General features: G+C 38.1%; 1 long non-coding RNA gene across 1 annotated transcript; it reads left to right on the top strand.

The window, feature by feature from the left end:
- Positions 1 to 1964: 1964 nt before the first annotated feature.
- On the top strand, positions 1965 to 14466 carry LOC117596067 (uncharacterized). The gene is made up of 3 exons (XR_004577242.2): positions 1965 to 2042; positions 13293 to 13421; positions 13679 to 14466. It is a non-coding gene; the product is annotated as an uncharacterized LOC117596067 (long non-coding RNA).
- The last annotated feature ends 10044 nt before the right edge of the window (positions 14467 to 24510 follow it).

Below are 24510 nucleotides of genomic sequence, written 5' to 3'. Positions count from 1 at the left end.
CACACTCCATGATTACATGTATTCTTTTTACTCAGTTGTTCCTTACCACTCCTCCCTCCTTGTTTCTCATTCCTCTATCTCTTTCTCTGCTTCTGAGAATGGAAATGTATAAAATAAAGCAAAATGGTGAAATTTCTTGTATTAAGAAAAGAACGCACTGCAAAAAATGATATATTAGCAAGGGAAAATAGCATGAATATAGATGAATTTGTCTAATATCTAATAAAACAAATTTAAGATTAGTAAGCCTATTTCTAGACAGTTACTAATTTCAAGCTTGAAATTACCTTGTTTTATTGGCAGATGCTTATTTCACACATTTATTTCTAGAAAGAAGCAAGATTATCTGCCATTAGAACAATGTCATTTAAAGCTTGAAGAAATGTGCTTAATAATCTTAACTAATCTTGTTTTATAATAATCTTGCAATGTGAAATTATTGATAAGATATGTGAAATATTTTCATCTGATAAGATGGTTTTTTTTTAAGGCAGTGCATGATTCAATTCAGATCCAGATCAGTTTTAATGTTATAGGGCTCTTACATCACATTACATCATGAAGCAACTTCATCCCTTCATCCATCCCTCAGTAACATCCACCAGCCACCCGTGCCATCTCCCCCTATGGTTGTGGAACTAAGTTCAGTCTCTTGCTGGGCTGTGTTGGTTGGGTTCACACAGACTTAGCCCTTGCTCACAAAATCGTCAATACCAGCCAATTTACAAGCACATGAAAAATCGACCTGGGATAACAGGCAATTTCTCTGCTCCACTGCAACATTCAGAGAGAGAGAGAGAGAGAGAGAGCAAGAAAACATCCCTGGTGTGGAGGGTGAGATAGAAAGTGGATAAAACGAGGGGTGGGGGGAGAAGTAGCTTTCCTTATATGCCTGCAGAATTGCTGGCCGTCTGCTGTGTAACATGTTTTCCTTTTGTATGCTACACAGCTTTCACACAGATTCAGCATTGGCAGTCTTGGCTCAAAGAGAAAAGAGGCCCACCAAGAACCCGCAAATCTAACGGCATCAATTCAAGTGATGCTCCCTGTCTTTGTGCCTGCTGTCGTATCTAGGGCGTATCCCAAACTCCACTGTTTTTATCTGAATCCATTATAATAAGCAACAGTTGATGAGTAAACATAAGAAGGCTGATTTCATGATTGTGGTGCCATTTAGTCTGTGTAATCCTTACAAATAAAATATAAAAGATATACAATTATAAAAGACCATTTTATCATTTCATCATTTGAATGAAGAAACAATTTTCTCCCTAATTTAGTCTTGGCCAATTCCCAACCACCAGCCAGCTCTCCCCTATCACATGACAGCTACCTACCAGGGACGTATTTTCAAACTGCTGCTTATGCAATGTCAGGGGGCGGCATAACACACTCGGAGGAAAGCGCTATCCGCCCTCTTGAGCTCACAGACACCCATGATTGGTTGGTGTTGCTGTGACTGATAGGGGAGAGAGCGTATGCTACCCCTCCTTCCTGAGAGCATGGACAATTTTTGCTCTCTTAGACTCCCGGCCATGGATGGCTGTGGCATCGTCGGGATTTGAACTCGTGATCTCCACACAATAGTGTGAAAGCTTTTCTGTTACACCAAGAAAACATTACTCTAACCATTCAAGAAATGTGCTAATCATCTCAGGCAATAATATCTCAGTTAACAAGGTTTCTTTGCTGACAGTGGCTGCATTTTGCTCTTAAATAGGTAACAGGGTTCAAAGTAACAGGGATGAAATCTAGTATTTGGATCGGATCATTTCTTTTTAGCATAGAATTAGCAAATACACCAAATGTGGTTAACTGAGGACATTAAGGAGAGCCAACGATTTGTTTAAATTATTGATTTTTTTAATTGATTAAAAGTATTTATCTATATATCTATATCAAAATATCATTGAAAATAAAGAAAAAAGAATGAGAGAACTTACTTTTCTTCTTCCCATGATCTTCAGGATGTTTGGATGATGCAACTTCCTGTTGAACCTGTGTAATGGAGAACAGTGTGAGGGAGAGGACTGCAGGCTCCGGTATGGATTTTACACTATACTCACACCATTTAACAGCCAGTGTTGGTTCAAGAGAAGTAAAAGCAGAGGCACACTTAAGAAAGAGAAGGATTCAATGTGTAGATCTTTGTTTGTCTATATGTGTGTGTGTGTGTGTGTGTGTGTGTGTGTGTGTGTGTGTGTGTGTGTGTGTGTGTGTGGTTTTCCATCAGTGATTCACATTATGTTATAACTGAAAGAATGCAGAGCACCGCACTTCTTATTGCACTGATATATAACAAAACCACCTAGTCACATGCACTGATGATGACATCAGTGGTGTGTGCAAACAAAGGTATTGTAGCTCAACTCAACACGCAGTAAGTCAAGACTTAAATTTACATAAAACCAAGAATCTAATGTTAAATATAAAACTATAAATTCTATCAGGGGATTTTGTGCAGCATGTGACTTCTTGTATATTTCAAATATTCAAGGTTCAAGGTTCTTTATTTGTCACATACATTACATACATGTGATGTTTTAATGTAGTGAAATGTTTTTCCTTAGTGCCTCGTCTCACGGTGCAACAGTGATACATAGTAAAACAGAATATAATAAAAGCAGAATATAATGAATAAAAAAGAAAAATAAAATAGAATAGAATCTAGTAGACAAATAGAGATGTTATATGCAAAAATATGTTTAGCAGCTTCTGGAGGAATGCTTAGCAGCTTTTAGAGGAGTGTAGTGTGCAAAATTGTGCGAGAGTTTTTGTTTGTCCATGGTGCAACAGTTTGTGTGTGTGTCTGTGTGTGAGGTAGAGAAATATGCAGACTTCTCAAGTGTTCTCATTCAGTAGCCATATTGCATAGGGTTGAATGTGTTCAGATAACAGAGTTAAGAGAATGTTGTGGGACAGGCAAAATGTTCTGTAGATAGGGTTTTATTAATGTCGAAAATGTTGTTCGCCTTTATTTACATACAGACACATATGTAAATGTAACTTCAGTGGGACATAAATGGCACCCCGAATCACCGAGAGCACCCAGGCCATATTTCATATACTGTATTTGTAGACCAAGTCAGTGTTTACTGCTATTGTTAAAACTGATGTATGGACACATTGCATTATGGGAACACGCACAGTGTCTGAGCTACTAAAACTATATCTTATAAACACTCTAGGATACCAACTAAAAGTCTTCTGATAATGGATTCTATGTGTTCTAGCATTTGGCATTTCCAAAATAGCTGACATTCAAGTAAGCGCACTAACTAGATATCAGTTTCGTAGAGTAAAGCAGCTATCGGAGAGGAACCCAGTCAGCCTGGAGCATTCTGGTTGACAAATATTTCATCAGCATTGGGACAAGAGGATCACTCGCACTCTCTGATGATTTATTTATTTGTACTTATAAAATAAATTATATATGTCTATATATGATTTTGATGATTAATTTATTTATAATTATGTAAATTATGCATGCACTGTGGGGTAGAAGACCTCATTTTCTGGGGCAACAGCTTTTGGAACAGCTTTGCAATGATCACAGACACAGGGGGCTGATCGGAGCCCGGGTGTGTGTGTGTGTGTGTGTGTGTGTGTGTGTGTGTGTTTTGTTGTAATAATGATTTATTCATGGCTCACACTGGACCTTGGACCCTTGAGACCTCTAGAGAGAGAATGAGAGAGAACAACAATGGTCGTAAGGGAAATGAGATTCAGAAAGGATGAAGAGGATGGAGGAAAATCTGATATGGAGACGTTTAAAATGAAAATGCAGCATTTGCTTAAAAAAGCTAAAATTCCCACTTCTGGTTTAGTTATTAACACTAGGGTTATAGTTATTTGGGTATAAGCATATGAATAAATTGGCAGATTCATAATAATTTTGTGAGGGGAAAAAACATGAAGTGTGTGTGCGGCGTGTGTCTGTGTGCACCTGTGCGTACTCCTCAAATATCCACAGTAAACATGCGACGAGTTCAATAAGTCCTTAACCTTTCCTGTGTAAACCCTGATATCTCTCGATAGTTCTCAGCAAAAGCGCTGGTGTTAAATGAACCCCTACAGAGTGTGTTATGGTCCTGTACAGCCCACTGTGAACTCCAAATGAGCTCAGCCCAAGTTCTTAACCCTGGGTTAAATGCATTGGCTAGCAGAAGCACTCCACCAGTGTGCGCACACACACACACACACACACACACACACACAATGCCACTACCCATAAAAACTGGCAAGTATACATACAGACGGGGGACAAATTAAAAGAAAAAAACAACATAAAGAATCTCAGTAAAGTGTAGTGAAGATAAGACTCGGGAATAAGAACGTAACCAAACAGCTCATCACAGCCTCACAAAATGGCTGAACTAGACTCCATTTCCCAGCAGCCACAGCCATGGCCTCATTACTTCTGATTATGCACACCTGTTTCCCATCACGCTCACAGCATAAATAACGCAGATATTCTAATAGTCATTGCTAAATCTCTGTTACCCGTTGAATGTTGTTTGTTTCACGCCTCGTTCTCCTAGTTCTTGTTTTGTTTATTTTGTGGATCTGGCTTTGATTTTGTTTTATTAACCTGTGATCAAATAAATAGGCTGCACAGGCATCTATCTCTGCTGCTGTCTGACGATACACTATTTCGCCTGAACCCATAACGTGTTCTAAACGGTTACAAATACAGATAAATAGGAGGCACACTATTCGTTTTTAGTTTTTGTTTTTAAGAAAGGGCATCTATTTAAGACTAGATCCCATGGGGAACAACAAAGGAGTTGTGCAAGCGGGAGGTTTTTACTTTCATGAGATTTTGGCACAAGCATTAACATGAACATGTGGCAGTCCTTACTAACTACCTCGTCTGGGTCAGTGGTGGTTTAAATTAGGCTACCTGCTTGTTTATATCTTGGGAAATGGAACCAACGAAATTTGTTAGAAAATATTGTGGGCAGGTACAAACAAAAATAATAATTGCATGAGTGGGATCAAAACAAAACAAAAAAACCTCAATGCATCTCTAGTTGAGGCCAATTATGAATTTGAGTGATGCAGAGCCAGGACTGGATTTCTGTTGGCATTTCTACCTCTTGGATTTTTCTAGTGTTTTCGGGGGTGTAAGGTTCATTAAAAAAAAAAAAAACTTTGGATTTAGACTACGCCAACTTCGGATTTTAATCCAAATACAGATACAAATACGAATATTTGGAGCATTAAAGAGATACAGAGAGTGACATTGCATTACCCTACTCTAAGTGTACTGGAGGGATGAACACTATTTTTCCAAAAGATATTTCTTCAGCTGGTGCTTTGATGAGGGAGGAAAGCACTCTCTAACAAGTCGGTCTGAAATTTCCCATAGGTATTCAGCTGGGTTGAGGTCTAGTGATTATGAAGGCCATAGCATACGATTTCATCATTTTGATCCTCATCAACCATTCAGTGAGCCCTCATGCCAAGCTGCTAAGGCCAAATATTTAATGGTACAAACCAAAAGCCCTCCTTTTACTGGCCTGCAATATGTCCCTGCTTTGATCAAGGTCTTTGAGCTTACTTCTTAATTTATGGATTTTTTGTTTACAAGTTCTCTTCCCAAAGATGTTTATCACAAAACAAGTCTGTAGCCTTAATCCTGTGGGCTCATCAAAGCCTGATAAGAGACTTTAGCCAGGAGCGCTTGTCTGCACCCTCCCTCCCTACTCCTTCTTGAGCGAGGGAAGAGAAGACAGAGAGAGAGGGAGAGGGAGAGAGAGAGCGCCTGGGCGGATGGACAGGTAGATATCATCTGCGCAGTGCTGAGCTTCTGTCTGTCCCTTTGTAGTGTCTAATTCCACTCTCAGCTCTCCAGACACGGCTAATAACACAGTCCATTGTGCTGCTCGTGTCTGGGGAGCTGCAGAGATGTTTGTCGTGAAGTGATAGACAACGAAAAGATGTTTGTTGTTGTTATTTTAGGAGAAAAGCGACAAGAGTAATAAACATTGAAGTGGCTGGAATAAAATCGGTTCAGAGAGAGAGAGAGATGGAAAAGTCTGGGAGAAGAGAGAAGTGTGTGTGTGTGTGTGTGTGTGTGTGTGTGTGTGTGTGTGTGTGTGTATGTTTGTGTATGCATTTGGCTACAGAGAGTTTAAAATATGTTCATTATGTCAGTTTGCCTCTAATTTTAAACACAGACACAGAACAGATCATCACTGGAAATCGAGTTGTGTATACAGTATAAGACAGCTCAGTGCACTCCTAAAACGTTATTTATCTATTTTATTTTCTGTGTGTGTGTGTGTTTGTGTGAGTCTTGCTGAGGTTGGAGATTGTGTGTGAAATCTGTCAATATGTGTGAAATGACAGGCTGGATTGGCCTGACCACTGCAGATAGATTTAGTAGATTGTATGTTCATAGGGTGTGTGTGTGTGTGTTTGTGTGTGTGTGTATGTGTGTGTGTGAGCGGTGAACAGGATCTAATCCAGCCTTGAGGATGTTCTACTGGAGTTGTAATATTTCTCCCACTTAGACCAGCAAGACATAGAGATGTTCTCTCTGAATATAAATATATATGATTGTTGAAAAAAAAAAAACACTCAACCTTTTCTCCATCCTTCCTCTGCAGCAGTTTTAAAAGCTATTTTTCAGCCTCTCTGTGTATATATATCCTTACAATGACATATATGCTGTATATAAATATAAATATATGTTATATCTAAAATGAAAGGTTTAAAGGTTATATTATGCAGATTTTTAATAAGGAGATGCTGGTCAGCTAAGCTGTCTATCACACCTATGATAAAAAATAGAGAGAAATAAAAATAAATTTTTCATACACACAGCTCTCTCAGGCATCCCAGGGTGCATTGCATTAGTTATCAAGAGCAGGGAGCAAGCAAAGGAGAGGAAGAGCAAACAGACTGAGAGAAAGAGAAGGGGATTGCAGGGGAGTGCTAACATTTTGAGTCTGTAAAGCCGTTATGCTCAATGCAGAATGTGTGTACATTTATTCAACATCAATTCCTTATTCATAACGACAGCCATAGCTTGTAACTAAACGCGTGAGAGAATGTAAAAAAAGCAAAAAATAGTAAATTCATAAACCTGATGAAAGAACAAATTATATGTCTGGTGAGCTTGGCCTGCAGATTACATACATTATATACAAAGTTCCCTATTTTAATGTACCCAGACACATGAAGAAAAAAGGTACTAAACTGTACTGGTGCTTGGGTGGTACCAGTGCCTTGCATAAATATTCACCCCTTTTCTATATTTTGTAGTGTTACAACCTGTAAGTGACCTGTTAATTCATGATTTTATATCATGAATCTGCCCAAAATATCCCATAATATTAAAAGTGAGGAAACATCAATATAGTTTGTAAAATTTTTTACAAATACAACTCCTGATACTATGGGACCCCTAAATTAATTCTGGTGCAAACAGTTGCCATCAGAAGTCACATAAGTAGTTGCATGGACATGAACATCTTTTGCAACATTAAATTTATTATCAAAAATAGAATGAATATGGCACAACTCTGCCTAGAGGAAACCATCCACCAAAATACAGTGACTGGGCTGAATATTACTAAATCAAACCACTGTATGTATCTGAAGCTGCAAGTAGTGCACCTTTAAATATTTACTATAAAAACTAATTAATTGTACAATGGTGCTCCTTAAGGTTCCCATATGGCCAAAAGTATGTAGATACCAGACCATCATAAGTGTGTCTTCTCCAAAGTTGGAAACACACAATTGTATAATTTGTATACTGTAGCTTTAAGATTTAAGAGACCCAACAATGCCCCTGTGACAATGCCCTTGTGCACAAAGCGAGGTACATGAAGACATGGTTTATCTAGTTTGGTGGAAGAACTCGAGTGTTCTGCACAGAACTCTGGTCTCAACTGCGCTTAACACCTTTGGGATGAATTGGAATGATGGCTGCACACCATAGGCCTTCCCTTTGCCTTCTCTTGAGGCTGAATCTGTTGGGACTGAATGAGCACAGATCCCCACAGCCACATTCCAAAATCGAGTGAAAACCTTCCCAGAAGAGTGGAGGCTTTAATGGGAGCAAAGGGGGAACAATTCAATATTAATGTCCATGGTTTTGGAGTGGGATGTTAAATGGTCAGGTGTCTGCATACTTTTGGCCATATAGTGTAATTTAAGTGTTTTTAGGATACATTCTGAAGGTACAAAGGATGTTCCCTTGAAGGTACAACCCCAGTGAACCCACAGTTTTTACACAAATTAGGTAGTTGGCAAGACTTTGCAATGGGGTTTCATGTGTTTAAATATGGTGTGAGCAGGAAGTGGAAACTGAAAATGATTGCAGAACTTCAGAGAGAATTGTAGTATTCAGATTGTAGTATTTCAGAGAGAGAGACTGAGGGATATGGCCAGGGCTTGCTGTTGTGTAGATAATTTGTTTCCATACACTTCAGATGTCTTCCTTCAGCAGTTACTTCATTAATAAAGACAAATGAACCAGTTCCACTGATGTTCGTACTTGTCCAGGCCACCACGTTCCTCAGATGAGTTGAGATGCGTTGAACCAGGTGTGCGTCTTCTTCTCCTCCTCATGAATCTTTCTGTCACTTGTGTCCATATCTTGTGTCCATATGATATACAGTATTTAGAAGTAAAATTTATTCAGATTGTTTTAACCTTATGTTGGCTAGTTGTACAAGACCTTATGTAGAGACAACATCTTGTAGAGACACATCTGACCAAGAAACAACCTTTATGTCCCTTAAAGGAAGGTCTGTGCATAAAAACAGCTGAAACTCTTAAGATATATACAGTAGCTCACTCAATATGAATACACACACCCTGTGATTAAATCTGACATCCTTCCCTTTACCTTCGAAGTCATTTTTTTCAGTCCAGTGTGCTGGAGTTAAAAAAAAACAACCAAAAAAAATGAAAATGGTGACTTACAGACATTGAATGACAGCAATGATTTAGGATTTAGGAATTCACATGCATTCAGCCAGGCTCAATGACTCATTTGTAAGTGGGCTGCATGAAAAGAGAAAACTGAGTGGCAGGTAAAAGAAGGAGAAATCATTTGCTTTGCAAAGGGAATGACAGACGGAGCGATTGATTTCTTTTCTTTTGCTGTTGTAAGATCCTTTTTTTTACTTTCTTTGGTGCGATATTTTAATTTTTTATTTTTGATGTTCCATATTGTGAAAAGAAAATGAAAAAAGTAAATATTTTTTCAAAACAATTTAATATGGCGAGGAGCTGATGCGAAAGGCAGACAGGTTAGATAATGTGGACTTGAGCAACTTTCTAAATAATGGCATAATTTTTTCCTAATGCCAAAGTGTAAGAAACGGGTTGTGTTTGTTAAAGATGTTCTCAGGCTTTAACTGCATCAATTAAAATAAAGGATTGTTAAAACTTTCTCTGTCACTCTGCAAACATTGTACCATCTGCAGTGTGTGGTCTTCAACAAAGTGTCTGTTATGCGAGGATGACAAGAAGCAAGTGTGTGAGGGTTTTTCTGGGGTGTTTGTATGAGATTGATGACAGTAATCGGGCAGGTAGCCATGCAAAACTAATGTGTTTGTAAGTAGCTATAAATATGTGCAAAGGGATAAAACAGCATTCGTCGCACTCTTGCTCGCACTGCTTCTCCTCACCAGACGCTGCTTTGTCTTTGACCAAAAATTTATTTTTTTAATCTTATTTTTACTTGTGATTTGAAAAAGCGCTTATAAATGTAAAGCACGTCAGTATTGATAAAAACACAACCAATATACATTACAGAAGGAAGGGATTTCAGTGCAGGGAAGCTCACAGTCCTCTTCAAGTCCCATTCAGCAGTGACTTAAAGACAGCAGATCTGCAGGCTTTACTGTTCCTGACTTTCCAGTGAACACTGAACCGGCATTACATGATCCACAGGCTCCTGTTTTTTAGTCCAGCATTGAAGCTTGGTGTATGATTCAAGGTTTACATGCTCCAGGCATGAGTTCTGCAATGAAACCTGGATTCAGTACAATTCCGCAGTGGAATTGAGGCATTCCTATCTGCTCAACACCATGTTCATTTTGAGAGATGGAAGGAGCCAGTAAATCCTGTCTCGTCACTTTTCAGTCCCTTGGAGAAAATGACTGGATTGCATTTGGCACAAACAGAAGGGATGATTTCATTGCTGTGGCTCTGCTCGTCCATGTGATATTGTACATTCCCATATCCATAAAGTTTTCTTTAAATTTATGCTGAAACCCATTTTTGTTGCAGCAAAGATTAAACTTATATTTAAACTTCGAATTTTAATTATTAACAGCTTCTTTTTTTCTTTTCTTTTTTTTAATATGATGTTTAGTTACTCATGCAGTGCAAATCCAGTTATTTCAATCTATTTTGTGTTTATACACTGCCTTGAAAAAAAAAAACACTTGACACATTACATTTATAGGATTTTATGAGTACAACATTGTAGGTGGTGGGGTGTGTGTGTGTGTGTGTGTGTATGTGTGTGATAACTTTGACAGTTAAAGGTCATGCGGAAAGAAGAGCACATCTGAGAATATGAAGCCTTTGATCACTTCACAAGGAATGAAATCTATATCTTTCTGTCCTTCACCCTAATTTATCACTTTCAGTCTTTGCCTGTGCTCAGAGAAAGAGAGAGAGAGAGAGAGAGAGAGAGAGAATGCAGCAATTCCTAACTCGATGAGGATTTAATAGATTTTTCAGGTCTTCTTTACATCATTGTAAAGAATAAGATATTACAGTTTATTTTTAGATTGCTAACATGCATTGGTCAAAACGGAAGTCACATTGCTCGTTTTTCAATTGTTAACACATTGCTTTCAAAACCGTTAAAAACACATCCAAAACAGAATGATGGCAAATTTCTGCAGTAACCATATTAAAATCTTAGTGGAATAATTACAATAAAATGAAATAATCATCATTCCACAGCTAATTGCAGTTTCGGCTGAAATCCTACCCAGGTGTCCTGTTTTTAGTTTCACTGCCATTTTTTAGTAAAAGAGGATGGCGTCAGAATGATTTTGTTTGGAAACATGGATCATGTTTCCAAGGTGAGGAAAGGAGAGGAAGACCAAGAGTGGTGGTCTCTGGAGAGATAAAGGCCACAATTATTGTCCATGATGTAAACCATGGTCTTTCTTTGAGAGAAGCAGGTTTAAGGGTGCCACCAAATGTGCAGCGTTCAACAGTTGCATCAGTAGTACACATTTTCAGGCAAAACAACAGGTGAGATGTGCATTCTTCAGTGATAATTGAACTACATCTTACAGTACAGTACAGTATGTTTACATTTTTACATGTACTGACATTTTGAAATATATTGATTGTTTTGTGTTTTAGGATCCAAAGGTTGACTCCCACAGGTGGGAGAGACAGACTCTTTTCAGATGCACAGTAAATTGCCATCGTTGACTTGGTAATTGGCAACAATGCAATAAATCTGGGAAATTTGGGACAGAGTGCTGGCAGACAATATCACTTTTGGGAATGTGAATATGGTCAGAACAATGACAATTGCCAGAGTCCTAGAGAAACATAAAATAAGGATGAAGCAGTTGTACCCTGTACCCTTTTGAGAGAAACAGTGGACATATGAAAGTATGTCCTGTTAAGATGTCTGTTCAATAACCATAGAAGGGTACACACAAAAAGTTATGCATAATGTAAAGTGCTGTAAAACTGTCTATATTTTAGAGAGTAATGGAGATGGAAGCCAGGCGAACTACACATACATTCATTTTTGTGGATGGAGCTGGATTTAACCTGGCAAAAACACGCCGCAGGGGAAGAAATGTGATTGGACAGAGAGCAACTGTGGGTGTCCCAGGCCAGAGAGGAGCTAACATCACAATGTCTGCAGTATTGTCCAGTGAGGGTTTGCTGTAACACAAACCACTCATTGGCCCCTACAATACAGAGAGGCTTATTTCTTTTCTGGATGACCTGCATAATCGACTTGTGCCAGTGGAGGAGGGAAGGTGAGGGGCAAGAAATTCCCCTACCTTCATTGTTGTGTGGGATAATGTGGAATTCCACCACTCTGCTGCAGTCACAGACTGGTATGCTGCACATCCCAGGATGTCGGTACTATTCCTGCCTTCATACTCCCCCTTCCTAAACCCCATAGAGGAGTTTTTCTCTGCATGGAAGTGGAAGGTTCATGACCACCATCCACATGACCAGATGTCTTTACTGGATGCCATGAATGCGGGGTGTGGAGACACTTCCCCTGAAGACTGCCAGGTTTGGATTAGACATTCCAGAAGATACTTTCCAAGATACTTTCCATCGCCAGGGAAGACATAAGATGTGATGTTGATGAGAACTTGTGGCCAAATGCAGGAGAGAGGGAGGACTAGAACCCTCACAGTACTGTACATACAGTACGAGTGATTATATTATGTATGTTCTTGGTGGTTTTTTTGTAATTATTATTGCAGTCCTGGAACTTCAGGATTTTTTTTGTTTCAACTTTTTATTTTTCACAAGTATATTACTATATACAAAGATATAGAAAAAAAGGATATTGAAGCAAATTGGAGCATTTCTGATTCATTCTTGTTACATATACCTTAGTACAGTCAATAACGTGAACGTGTTATTTTATTCTATAATGAAATACTTATTTATGTGAAATGATTCAAACTTCGAAGATAAAAGTTCATCATTTATGTAATGCTCCCTGCTGTTAGTAGGTCAGAGTGACAATGTATGCTTTCTGAGTGAGAATTGTTGCCAGTGTTATGGTCTAATGAGCTGATTCTGAGACATGTATGAAGTGATTTGGTGGTTTGACTGAGTTTTGGAGGTGAGATTAACTGTTTGGCCAAGATTCATGTTGGTAATGCAGACTGTATGAAGAGTTTTGAAAAAGTGGCTTTAGTATTGACTGATGCTTGCTAGCAAATTGAAAAAAAAAACCCTGCAACTATTAAAAGATTAAAGCATAATTTTTATTGTTAATAACTATTAAAACATTATAATGTCATTATGCATCAGATTAATATACAAAGTATTTCTGTATCTCTCTAAATGATAGACCAAAAACCTGAAAAAAATGTCATGTATTCCATGATTACTTTCTTGAGCTGTTACATTTGTGTGTGTGTGTGTGTGTGTGTGTGTGTGTGTGTGTGGACATGTTTTCACAGTATATCTGTGGAACAAATCTCCCCACAAAGATAGGAATATCTGACAGTCTTGACTGCTTGGGAAACTGCTTTTCTTTTACAAAAACTGTAGCTATTATCTGCGATTTTATCTGGCGTGCCTTCCAGGGTGTATTCTCACCTCATGCCCAGTTTTCCTGGAATTGGCTCTGGATCCTCCACAACCTTGACCAGGAGCAGTTACTGAATGTCAGTGACTGACTAGCTGCAGCTTTTATTGAAGAAAGAAAAAAAAAGGTAAAAGCTTTTCTTTTGGATACTGATATTAGCATTATGTTTAAGCATTAATTAACTGCATTAATAATTATGTCAGTGAAAGGTTTTCACCAGAATAGTAAGACAAACGTGTGTGTGTGTGTGTGTGTGTGTGTGTCAGCTTTATCGATGCATGTCACCATGGAGATTTATTTCCTTTTCAATGTCTGAGCCTAACAATCTGAAGAGAGTGGGTGAGAAAGTCCAGTTATTCATGAACCTGTCGCCTAATCTGACAGGTGAAGCTAATATGACACCGTGCTGAGAGAGGAAAGGAACGACAGATGACGGAGAGGCAGGAAGGAGAGAGAGAGATGCATGGGCGTGAAAAAGAAGCTGGGTCTAGGCCAGGGGAAACCACATCACCTCAGTAGTGCTGTAATGTCTTATATAGTGACTGTCTTGTGATTATTATTGTACATTTATGGAGTGTTCATTGATAAACAGCATTGTGGCAGAAAGCACAGTTCTATTAGAAACCTGATGCTCACATTTCTACATACATGGAATATTTTGTTTTTCATCTGTTTGTCTTTCGCTTTAATAAAAATCTGTTCATAAGAATTTAGATATAAATATAAAAACCCTGTTACAAGTTAAAAGAACATCTGAGTTTACAGAATTAAGAGTCAGCAAAGGTGCAGAAACAAAGGTGTCATTTTTGTTTGCCTATTCACAGAACAAATCATAATAGAAATACACCTGCATGAAAAACCTCAGGTCTAAAAATTGGTGGACGTTTCATCACTTGCCCTATGCTGATGATACCACTGGATAACGGTAAAGATGATATGAAATGTGTGTTCAGTAAAGGCAGAGAACATAAGTTTCCAGGCAGAAGGCACTTTAACATAAAAAGGAAGATCCTGGTAACTGTTAATATGAATAATTTCTCTCCTGATGGATGTGAGATAGAAATAGTAGACAATTTCTGCCTTCTTAGATCAATAATCAACAAGGAAATGACAATCTTTCAAGAAACTGGATGACAAATTGCTCTTGGCGAGCAGCAGTGAAGGACTTTGAAATGCAGATATGTATTTTTGTGTACAAATGTTCAATTTGTTCAAGCCATGATACAATATATGCAATAAAATACAGATATGAAATTAAGAACGAAAGAAGCCTTTGAATTATGGAATCAGTAGAGAAGTGTTTACAGCCAGGGAAGCTCTGTCTGTGTACATTGCATTCTTTCATTTTTCTTGTTTTGAAATGAAAATTGGAAAACAAGGAAACAACAACAGTGGAAATTTTATTTTTGGCATACACCAAAGTTAGACTCATAGACTCACACAATAAACTCATTTTTTCCTAAAATATTTTTTAAAAATAAAATATTGACTACTTTTTTTAATTGTGTCTACTTGTTTCACAAGTCTAGAAATCAAAAATTCATGAATCCAAATATGACAAAATGCCCAGAGGCAACAACTGCAAGTACAGTTGAGGCCAAAAGTTTACATACACCCATGCTAAATATATTCAATCTCAGTTTTTCACAGCTCCACACATTTCATGTTACTATACATTTCTTCTATTAGGGCATCTAGTATGTTATATTAGAGGTAATTTCAGAGACAGATTTATTTCAGCTTTAATTAACCATATCAGAATTCTAGTGGGTCAGAAGTTTACATACACCAACTTGTCTATCTCTTTAAACAGTGAATTTCTGGAAGAGTCCAAAAATTGATGTAATGTGTTTTATAAGCTTCTGACTGGTCAGTGGCATACTTAGGAGTTACTTGGAAGTATACCTATGACTGTAAAGGGGCCTACCTTTAGAGACAATGCCTTTTGGCCCTTGCCTTTTTAATCTGAATACCATCCCAACAGTGAAGCATGGGGGTGGCAGCATCATGTTGTTGGGGTGACATTCATCATGTTGTTGGGGATGACATCATTAGGAAGGAGGATTATTTTGAAATATTGAAGCAACACTTCAAGACAGAAAGTTAAAAATTGGTCGCAACTGGTTCTTCCAGCAGGACAATGATTTTAAACATACCTCCAAAGTTATTACCAAATTGGCTTAAAGTCAACAAAGTGAGGGTGATGGCGTGGCCATCACAAAGCCCTGACCTGAATCCCATAGAAAATTTGTTGACTGAACTAAAAAAGCATGTTCAAGGAGAAACATGATTGAGTTTTGTGAGTTTTTGTGATCTCTTATGGAAATAAAATAGATATCCTAATTGACTTAACACAGGAAATGTATGGTAATATGAAATGTTTGGAGTTGTGAAAAACTGAGTTTGAATGTCAGTAGCCTAGGTGTATGTAAACCTTTAGCCTCAATTGTACAAGTAAGCGATTCTACATGCTATTCTTTGGTTAAGATGTGCACTCTGGATCTTATTGTGGTTTCATAAAAGATATAATAAAATATATTCTTAAATTCCAGCATCTGCTGATTTTTTCAACTGCCCTGTCATCCTCCATAGTAGCAGTACTTCAGGCACTAACAGCAATCTTTAATTTACCCTCATACACATCCAGGTCATTCAAGATTCAAGACTGTTCATTAATTTTAGCCCCAAAATTAATCAGAAGTGATGAAAAACAAGCAAAATAGAAAACTTTTTAAATATTTATTGTTTTAAAGCCAAAAAAATTACCATTTACATGTATATAAGTTTTTATTCATTTAGAAATGAATAAAAGAATGTATGGACTGACAAAGCTCAAATGGCTACCTTTAACTATCTATCTTTTAACTATCTTTTGACTATCTTTTATACTTTGGACACATCATGTGAAGTGATAGATCACTGTCGAATCACAATCGGCAAATTTGAAGACGAGAAGGAGATTAGAAATTCTATGCACAGAGTGGCCATGTGTCGACACTTAACAGCAAATGTGAAGCACATTCTACCTGATTGAAAGCTGTTAAAGCTAAATACACCCATCATGCTTTGTTTGTCATCTCTCTTTGCACATGGCACATGAATGCCCTGGTTTGGAAATAATTCCTGTGAAGAACAAATGGTGTGGATTGGCAGGCAGCAGCAAGAAACACCACTCTCTCATTAATGCAGTGTGGTGGTAGCCATTTTGCCAGGGACAGTTGGTGCAAAAGTAGAGAAAACGTGCTGACCAGATCCCAATGAGAAGTGAGAGATTGTGAGTGAAAGAGAGAAAGAGAGATGGAGATGAATAAGATGATTTTCTATAGATTGTCAGATCATGTTTCTGGTGGGGAGGTGGTGTGATTCTTACAGGCACAATGACTCACACTGGCCTTCTGTTCTCTGGCATTGTTACTCTGCTCATTTGTTCCCGTTTTTCTCGCTTTTGGTTGCCTTTTATTGTCCCTATTGTTCTTTAATTTGCTCATTTCTCCTCCTTTGTTGTTTCTTTTCAATTTATTTCTTTTCCCCTATTTCTTCTTTCATTTATTTTGCACAAATTGCAGGGATATGTACACACTTCATGATTCGTTCTTGCAGAGAATACCAGATCATTTCACAGTGAGGTAGATAGTAGATTACCTGTTGTTGTAGTGACGCAGGAACAGACAGTAGATAAGATAAAGTTGGTTTTAACATGCAGGATCCTAAACATTCAGAATTCATTTCTAAGCCACTAGCATTTGATTGGTCACCCAGCCGCAGTATGGAATAATGACGTCATACGCCTAATCATCTTTGCAATGAGAACCGCCTGGACTGAAACACCCTTTTGACATTTTTGTTGGATATTTAAGGGCACTAAGCTGAAGTTGAGAAGGCCTGAAATACACTATGAAACCAAGCCATTTACTCATCAACTAGCTTGTGTGTAAGATCCAACTTCTCATGTTAACAAGCATTACTTTGGAATATGGTGTTAAGGTTGCGCCTCTCTCAGAGCATGTGAGAGTTTGTGCATGTCGTTTTTTCATTCTTGTCTATGCAGTAATGAGCAAACATGCCCATAAATAACGGACGAGTTACCACTATGCTTTCTCTGTCAGTGACACATTGTGCTAGTGTGTGTGTGTGTGTGTGTGTGTGTGTGTGTGTGTGTGTGTGTGTGTCATAAGAAAGTCTTCTCTCTCTGCATGGCTCAGCACTGTTGTTTACCCATTTCTATCTGTCCATCCTCTGCTCATTAGAAGTTTCTCTCTCCTGCTCTCTCTCTCTCTCTCTCTCTCTCTCTCTGTTTCCTTCTTTCCCCTTCCCACTAATGACATGTTTTCTGCTAACTAGTATTCTCTTAATGATGCTGTGATAACCGGAACTGCCCAATATTACACCAGGATTTTATCCTCATTTTATAATAACAACCACATTGGACCATGCAAACAGCCTCATTAGAGCTCTGCATCAGTCTCTCACTCTATCTCTCTTTCTGCTCTGTGTGTGTGTGTGTGTGTGTCATAAAGTGCTCCACAGCACTGTTTGTTGTTTGCACTAATGAATGAATGCTGAAGCTTCCTGGAGCAAACCGAGAGTGAGCAGAAATTGTAGAAAGACTGCAGACTCATAAGGTATGTGTGAGCAAAATATGTAAATAAAATGCTAGAACTATGTTGCACAACTGGTTTAATATGTTAATACTCAACATTGCTACATGATTTCAAGTGGAATGACTCTTGTTCTACGAAATTATATGCATTTTATTTTCTGTTAGAAAATACAGTGCTGTATTTAATGTGCCAAATTTTAATGGCAACGTTGGCTGGGCGCATCCCAGCTCACAGGAAATGTTATCTAATACTAAAGTATTTGACAGGTTTCAAGTTAAGCTAGAATGTTGAAAAATAACATTTGTGAAATGTTCTAAAAAACATCCGTTATAATAACGGTTAGCTTCGCAGTGTTATTAGAACATAGCTCACAGAGGTAACATTATAGAAATATTAGTGTTGATATATATAAAAGAAACACACAGAAAACCTGACAGACTGAATATTCCTAGAACCAAAACATTTAGAAAACCTAACCTAAAATTGTTCAGTGGGAGCTATTAAGACGGATTTATTTTTGCTCTAATTATGGTAGATCAGGGTTGGTTTATGGTTGAAGTGGTGGTGCTGTGTGTGCATGTGTATTGTCACTCTTTGGATGTCATGTTGCCAGTCCGTTTGTGCCTCCCAGAAAGTGTCAACCAACACTCTAATTAAACATGGATGTGGGGCAGGGAGTGTACAGATGGGGCACATGCCACGCAGCTCTTTTTCCATAATGCCAACCCTGAATGAGCCATGCCAAGCTTTGCCAAACCATTCGAGGCCATGCCATCCCCTACAACTCGTGCCACCCCCTAACAAAGCATGCCAACCAACACCAAGCTTTTCCAACTGATGCCAGTCTATGCCAACCTTTCTATAGCAGGCCAGGGTAGAAAGAGAGGAGCCCAGCATGTATTCTCTTTAAGCTGCAGCTAATTAGTCCAAAATGAGGGTGAATCTTGCCTTCACAGGCTCAGAAAGCATTAAAGAGAAACTGATGCTGTTTTTTTCTCACTTCTTCATCTCACACACACTCTCCCCTTCTCCCACTCAGTTCCTCTTTATTTCTAACCCAATGCCTCTCTGTCTACTCAGAGGGCAATGCGAATAGATCAATGGGGGAAATATTTCATTTTATATTTGTTATTCTGAGAAAAAATGATTAGACATTAATGCATTCAGTGTGAGGAAGGCTCATATTTTAATATTTTAAGAGCCTTTATCCCAGATACCATATAAAGATTCTGTGAGTTTTTATTTCTAGGGCTTGCTGTTTTTGGTGTTTGTTATGCATCTAGCCAAATAAATTAATATTTGTTAACTTTATAATCTCATTATCACCGTTTCATACTAACTTGTTTTTGTAAATGCTGGATATCTTTGACCTGGATATGTTCATCTAAGTATCCGAACGCAACAGAATCCTTCACCATCCTTCAATCTGGCCACTGCAGCATTAAATACTAATAATACTTTAATAATGCACTTTTAATATTTTGAAGACATATAGATTATATAGAGAGTAAAGTTATCTAAACTATATCTACAGTCCCCTCCAAAAGTATTGGAACTTCAAGGCCAATGCTTTTGTTTTTTGCTATACAGTGAAGACATTTGGGTTTGAGATCAGTTGAGACAATAGATCACAATTTCAGCTTTCATTTCCTGATATTTACATCTAGATGTGTTAAACAATTTAGAACATGGCACCTTTGGTGGCAGACCACACAATTTTTAGGTGAGCAAAATATAGAAACAGAAATTAAAGTAAATAACACTTAATATTTGGTTGCATATCCCTTGCTCGCAATAACCGAATCAAGCCGGCACCCACTGAAACTGTTATATTGTCCTTTATGATTAGTGAGTCCATTCCAGAAGCAGCCATGCAAGCCTAAGTCATGACACTACCTCCACCATGCTTGACTGATGAGCTTTTATGTTTTGGATCATGAGCAGATCCTTTCTTTCTCCACACTTTGGCCTTTCCATCACTTAATTAATCTTGGTTTCAAAACTTTTGTGGCTCATCTCAATATTTCTTTGCGAATTCTAATCTGGCCTTCTGATTCTTACTGCTGGTTTGCATCTTGTGGTATGGCCTCTATACACCGATCAGCCATAACGTTAAAACCACTAACAGATGAAGTAAATGACATTGATTATCTTGTTACAATGGCACCTGTCAAGGGGTGGGATATATTAGTCAGCAAGTGAACAGTCAGTTCTCGAAGTTGATGTGTTGGAAACAGGAAAAATGGGAAAGCGTAAGGATCTGAGCGACTTTGACAAGGGCCATATTGTGATGGCTAGACGACTGGGTCAGTGCGTCTGCAAAACGGCAGGTCTTGTGGGGTGTTCGCTGTATGCAGTGGTTAGTACCCACCAGATGGGGCCCAGGAAGGACAACCTGTGAACTGCTGACAGGATCATGGTGTACTATAGCATGAATTGCTGAAAAAAATTAATGCTGGCTACGATAGAAAGGTGTCAGAACACACAGTGCATTTCAGTATGGGGCTGTGTAGCCGCAGACTGGTCAGAGTGCCCATGCTGACCTCTGTCCACTGCCGAAAGCACCTACAATGGGCATGTGAACATCTGAACTGGACCATGCAGCAATGGAAGAACATGGCCTGGTCTGATGAATCACATTTTATTTTTTTTTTACATCATGTGGACGGCCAAGTGCATGTGCGTCCATTACCTGGGGAAGAGATGGCACCAGGATGCACTATGGGAAGAAGGCAAGCTAGAGGAGGAGGAGGCAGTGTGATGCTCTGGGCGTTGTTCTGCTGGGAAACCTTGGGTCCTGATATTACTTTGACACATACCACCTACCTAAACATTGCTGCAGACCAAGTATACCCTTTCATGGCAACGGTATTCCCTAATGGCAGTGGCCTCTTTCAGCAGGATAATGTGCCCTGCCACACTGCAAAAATTTTTCAGGAATTGTTTGAGGAACATTACAAAGAGTTCAAGGTGTTGACTTGGCCTCCAAATTCCCCAGATCTTAATTCGATCGAGCATCTGTGGGATGTGCTGGACAAACAAGTCCGATCCATGGAGGCCCCACCTCACAACTTACAGAACTTAAAAGATCTGCTGCTAATGTCTTGGTGACAGACACCACAGCACACCTTCAGAGGTCTTATGGAGTCCATGCCTCAACGGGTCAGAGCTGTATTGGCGGCACAAAGTAACCTACACAATATTAGGCAGGTGGTTTTAATGTTATGGCTGATCGATATATTACTGCTCTCAAAGTCTTTTTCAAATGGTGGATTGTGATACCTTCACCTCTGCCCTGTGGAAGTTGTTGGTGACAACAGTCACTCAGTTTTTCTTCACAGCTCCTACAATGTTTCAGTCATCAATTGCTGTTGCTTTCCTTGGCTGACCGGTTTGATGTCTGGTTGTTGGTATGCCAGTGGTTTCTTTCTTTTTCAGGACATTCCAAATTGTTGTATTGGTTATGTCCAATGCTTGTGCAATGGCTCTGATCGATTTTCCCTCTTTTCTTAGCTTCAAAATGGCTTGCTTTTCTCCCATAGACAGCTCTCTGCTTGTCATGTTGTTTTCTCCTTTATAACAACAAATGCATTCTTCACAGGCAAAACCCAATCCTCAAACCAAGAGTAGACATTCAGAGCTATTAAATGTTTAAACAATCAACCTAACAGAGCTGTTAGACAACACATCTGGACAACAAGAAACACCTGTCAGTCACATGATGCAATATTTTTGATCACTTGAAAAATGGGTTTGTTTAAACAAAAGGTGCCATGTTCTAAGTTGTTTAACATATCTAGATGTAAATATCAGGAAATGAAAACTGAAATTCTAATCTATAATCTCATATTCATCTTTTGATCTAAAACCCAAATGTCTTCAGTGTATAGCAAAAACAAAAGAATTGGCCTTGCCATTCCAATACTTTCAGAGGGGACTATATATTAAGAAAATTTTAAATAAGACATGGTTACAGGGTTTTGATTATGGTACATGGATTAGATGCTCCTGTAAACAAAGCACTACTACAGTGTAAGCAAGAAACTCTGTAAGTCAACTTCTTTGCATTCAATAATTTGTAAAATACTGTGTAGTTTAAAAATACTGTTCATTAAATTAATAATGCTAGATCATTATAATGACTGTATAAAGACTACTATGAAAGCTGACCTAATGTTCACTGAAAATTGACATGAGAAAATGTTTTCAGGGAGCCTTTTCAAGTCCTTCATGCTGACAGTATGGCTGTGTGATGCTTCTTAAAAGGGTTTTGTTACTACATAGCAATGCAAGGACCTAACTGAAGAACAATTTCACAAATGTTTGATTCACCAGTTCTAGCACCATTTTTAAGGGGGTAAACACCTGGCTCATGACTGATCTGTAGGTTCATAAAATATTTTATTGGCAACCTTTCACTGACATAGAGATTTGTTTTGATGATTAACTTTCTTAGAAAGCAGCCACTACTATCATGGCCAATTGCAAGAAACAAAAACTTAAGTGTAATGTTTCTTTAATTTTGGCTTGCTAACTATAATGTTACCAGACCTACACAAAAAGTAAGATGATGATGATGATGAATTTTAACAACAACAACAATAATAATAATAATAATAGTAATAATAATAATAATAATAATAATAATTTACTTTTTTTAGGTAATAATTATAATTTATTTTTTAGGTAATATTTATAATTCGTTTTTTAAATTTAATCCTCATTGTATAGTGCATAGTGCAAAGGACCGGCATCCTTTCCAGACTGTGCATGTTCTTCTTTACAGGAGGACCTAGCTATTTCTCTGCACAACTTATCTTCAGTCTCTTGAAGTTCTCCCACATGCCCCATTGCTGTGTTCACTCCTCTGGCTTCCTGTAGCTGCCTCTATCAGACACTGATGCTTGTCTACAAAGCCAAAAACATACCAGCCTCCACCTACCTGAAGGCACTTATCGCACCCTGTTCTGCACCACATCCTTAGAGCCTCTAGCATGATTTGACTTGACCCACCTTCCCTCAAGGTATAAGGAGGAAGACAAGCATGAAGACTTCTCTGTACTGGCACTCAGGTGGTGGAATGAACTTCCCCTAGCTGTCCAAACAGCTGAGTCACTGAATGGCTTCAAATGAAGATTGAAGACCTAAAGCACTTAAAATGAGCACTAATAAATAAAAAAAAGCCCTCAAATTGTACTGTTTTGGTTTCTATACCAACCAGTTGGTATTAGATGGGAAGCCTAAAAGCTATTATCTATCAATAGCTTCACAATAAAACTATTAAGGCTGAGCAATGCATTATATCAAGAGGTCGATGGCATAATAAGGATGATGTGAGGCAACCTATTACATAAACACACTTAAAGGCAGATAGGCAGCTGCTTTCAGGATTTCTAATTTTTAAAAGTGTTTCAAGTCTGTAATGCCTTGCTGAGCTCGGCTGAATACCAAACAAGGCAAACAGAACAGTTGTGAAAAAAACAAACAAACAAAAAAAAACTAAACTTACTGTTCTGTCATCTGTCCTTTTGTGTAATTTGTACTTTGATTTGACTGTGCTTAATCTGTCTTTTATTTTCTTTTAGTGTCTTTTACTTTTAGTTTCTCCTCCAAAGGCATGTTGGGGAAAAGTGATAATAGAGTAAATAATCCACCTTGTTCGCTTTCATTACACCCACAACTGTATTTCACATGCAGCTTCTCAATCACTGTTGATGACATTCTATGGATGCATGAATCTATAGGCTGGGCTAGAAAGTGTTTCTGTATACTTTGTATTTTTTTGTATACTTGGTGGTGCTGTTTGCTTGTTTCCACAAATATTCAAAATAACCTGCCTTATGAATTTTGTTTACAGCAAATAATCTAGTGTGAATGGCAGAAATGAAATTTGTGGTTACCTTTGCAACTCATTTGCTGCATTAGCTCTGCCTTATTTTGAAGAAGAAATGAAAATGTTTGACTGAAATTAAAAAAACAGTTTTATCAGAATGAAATTAATTAAAATGCAATTACATTTAAATGTAAAAAGCTGAGGGTGTAAAGTGTAGGCATAAACTCTTTTGTTATAAATGTCTAAGCATTTTAAAAAATTTCATGCTTGACCTTTAAATGAGTATTTCTCTTTGCCTGTCCAGCTCTATGCCTGACTCGTTTCATCATTTGTAAATCTTGTTTATTCCAAGACATTGCTATGTACAGAAGCTTATATTTTTCACTGGTGCAATGAGATCTAGAATTGATCTTCATTAAGGTTTTTTTTTTTTTTGTGTTGCTGGTTTTGTTGTTTAGTCAGCCATTATGTCCATTACAGCAAGCTTCAGCATACTTAATGTCTGTCTTAGTGGCTTCTTTGGGTTATGGTGTGGGTTAATCATGATGGACAAGCTCTCCCAATTTCAAATCTGTAACAATTTGCACAAGGTCACAAGTGCAAGTATGAAGTTGAATAGAATTCCTCAGTTTTTGTACGAAACCGCATTCAAAATGTGAATGTTATGACAGTGAGATGGTTGTAAAAGCCTGAAGTGATACAAGGAAAATACATATAATACATATAATGTCTATTGAAATGAACTGGTCTAAACATATTGACGGGACTAATTTGCCCATCAG

The sequence above is a fragment of the Pangasianodon hypophthalmus genome, chromosome 2, assembly GCF_027358585.1.
Source record: "Pangasianodon hypophthalmus isolate fPanHyp1 chromosome 2, fPanHyp1.pri, whole genome shotgun sequence".
NCBI lineage: Eukaryota > Metazoa > Chordata > Actinopteri > Siluriformes > Pangasiidae > Pangasianodon > Pangasianodon hypophthalmus.
Note: the sequence above shows the minus strand (reverse complement) of the source record. Positions and strands in the feature narration are given on the sequence as shown.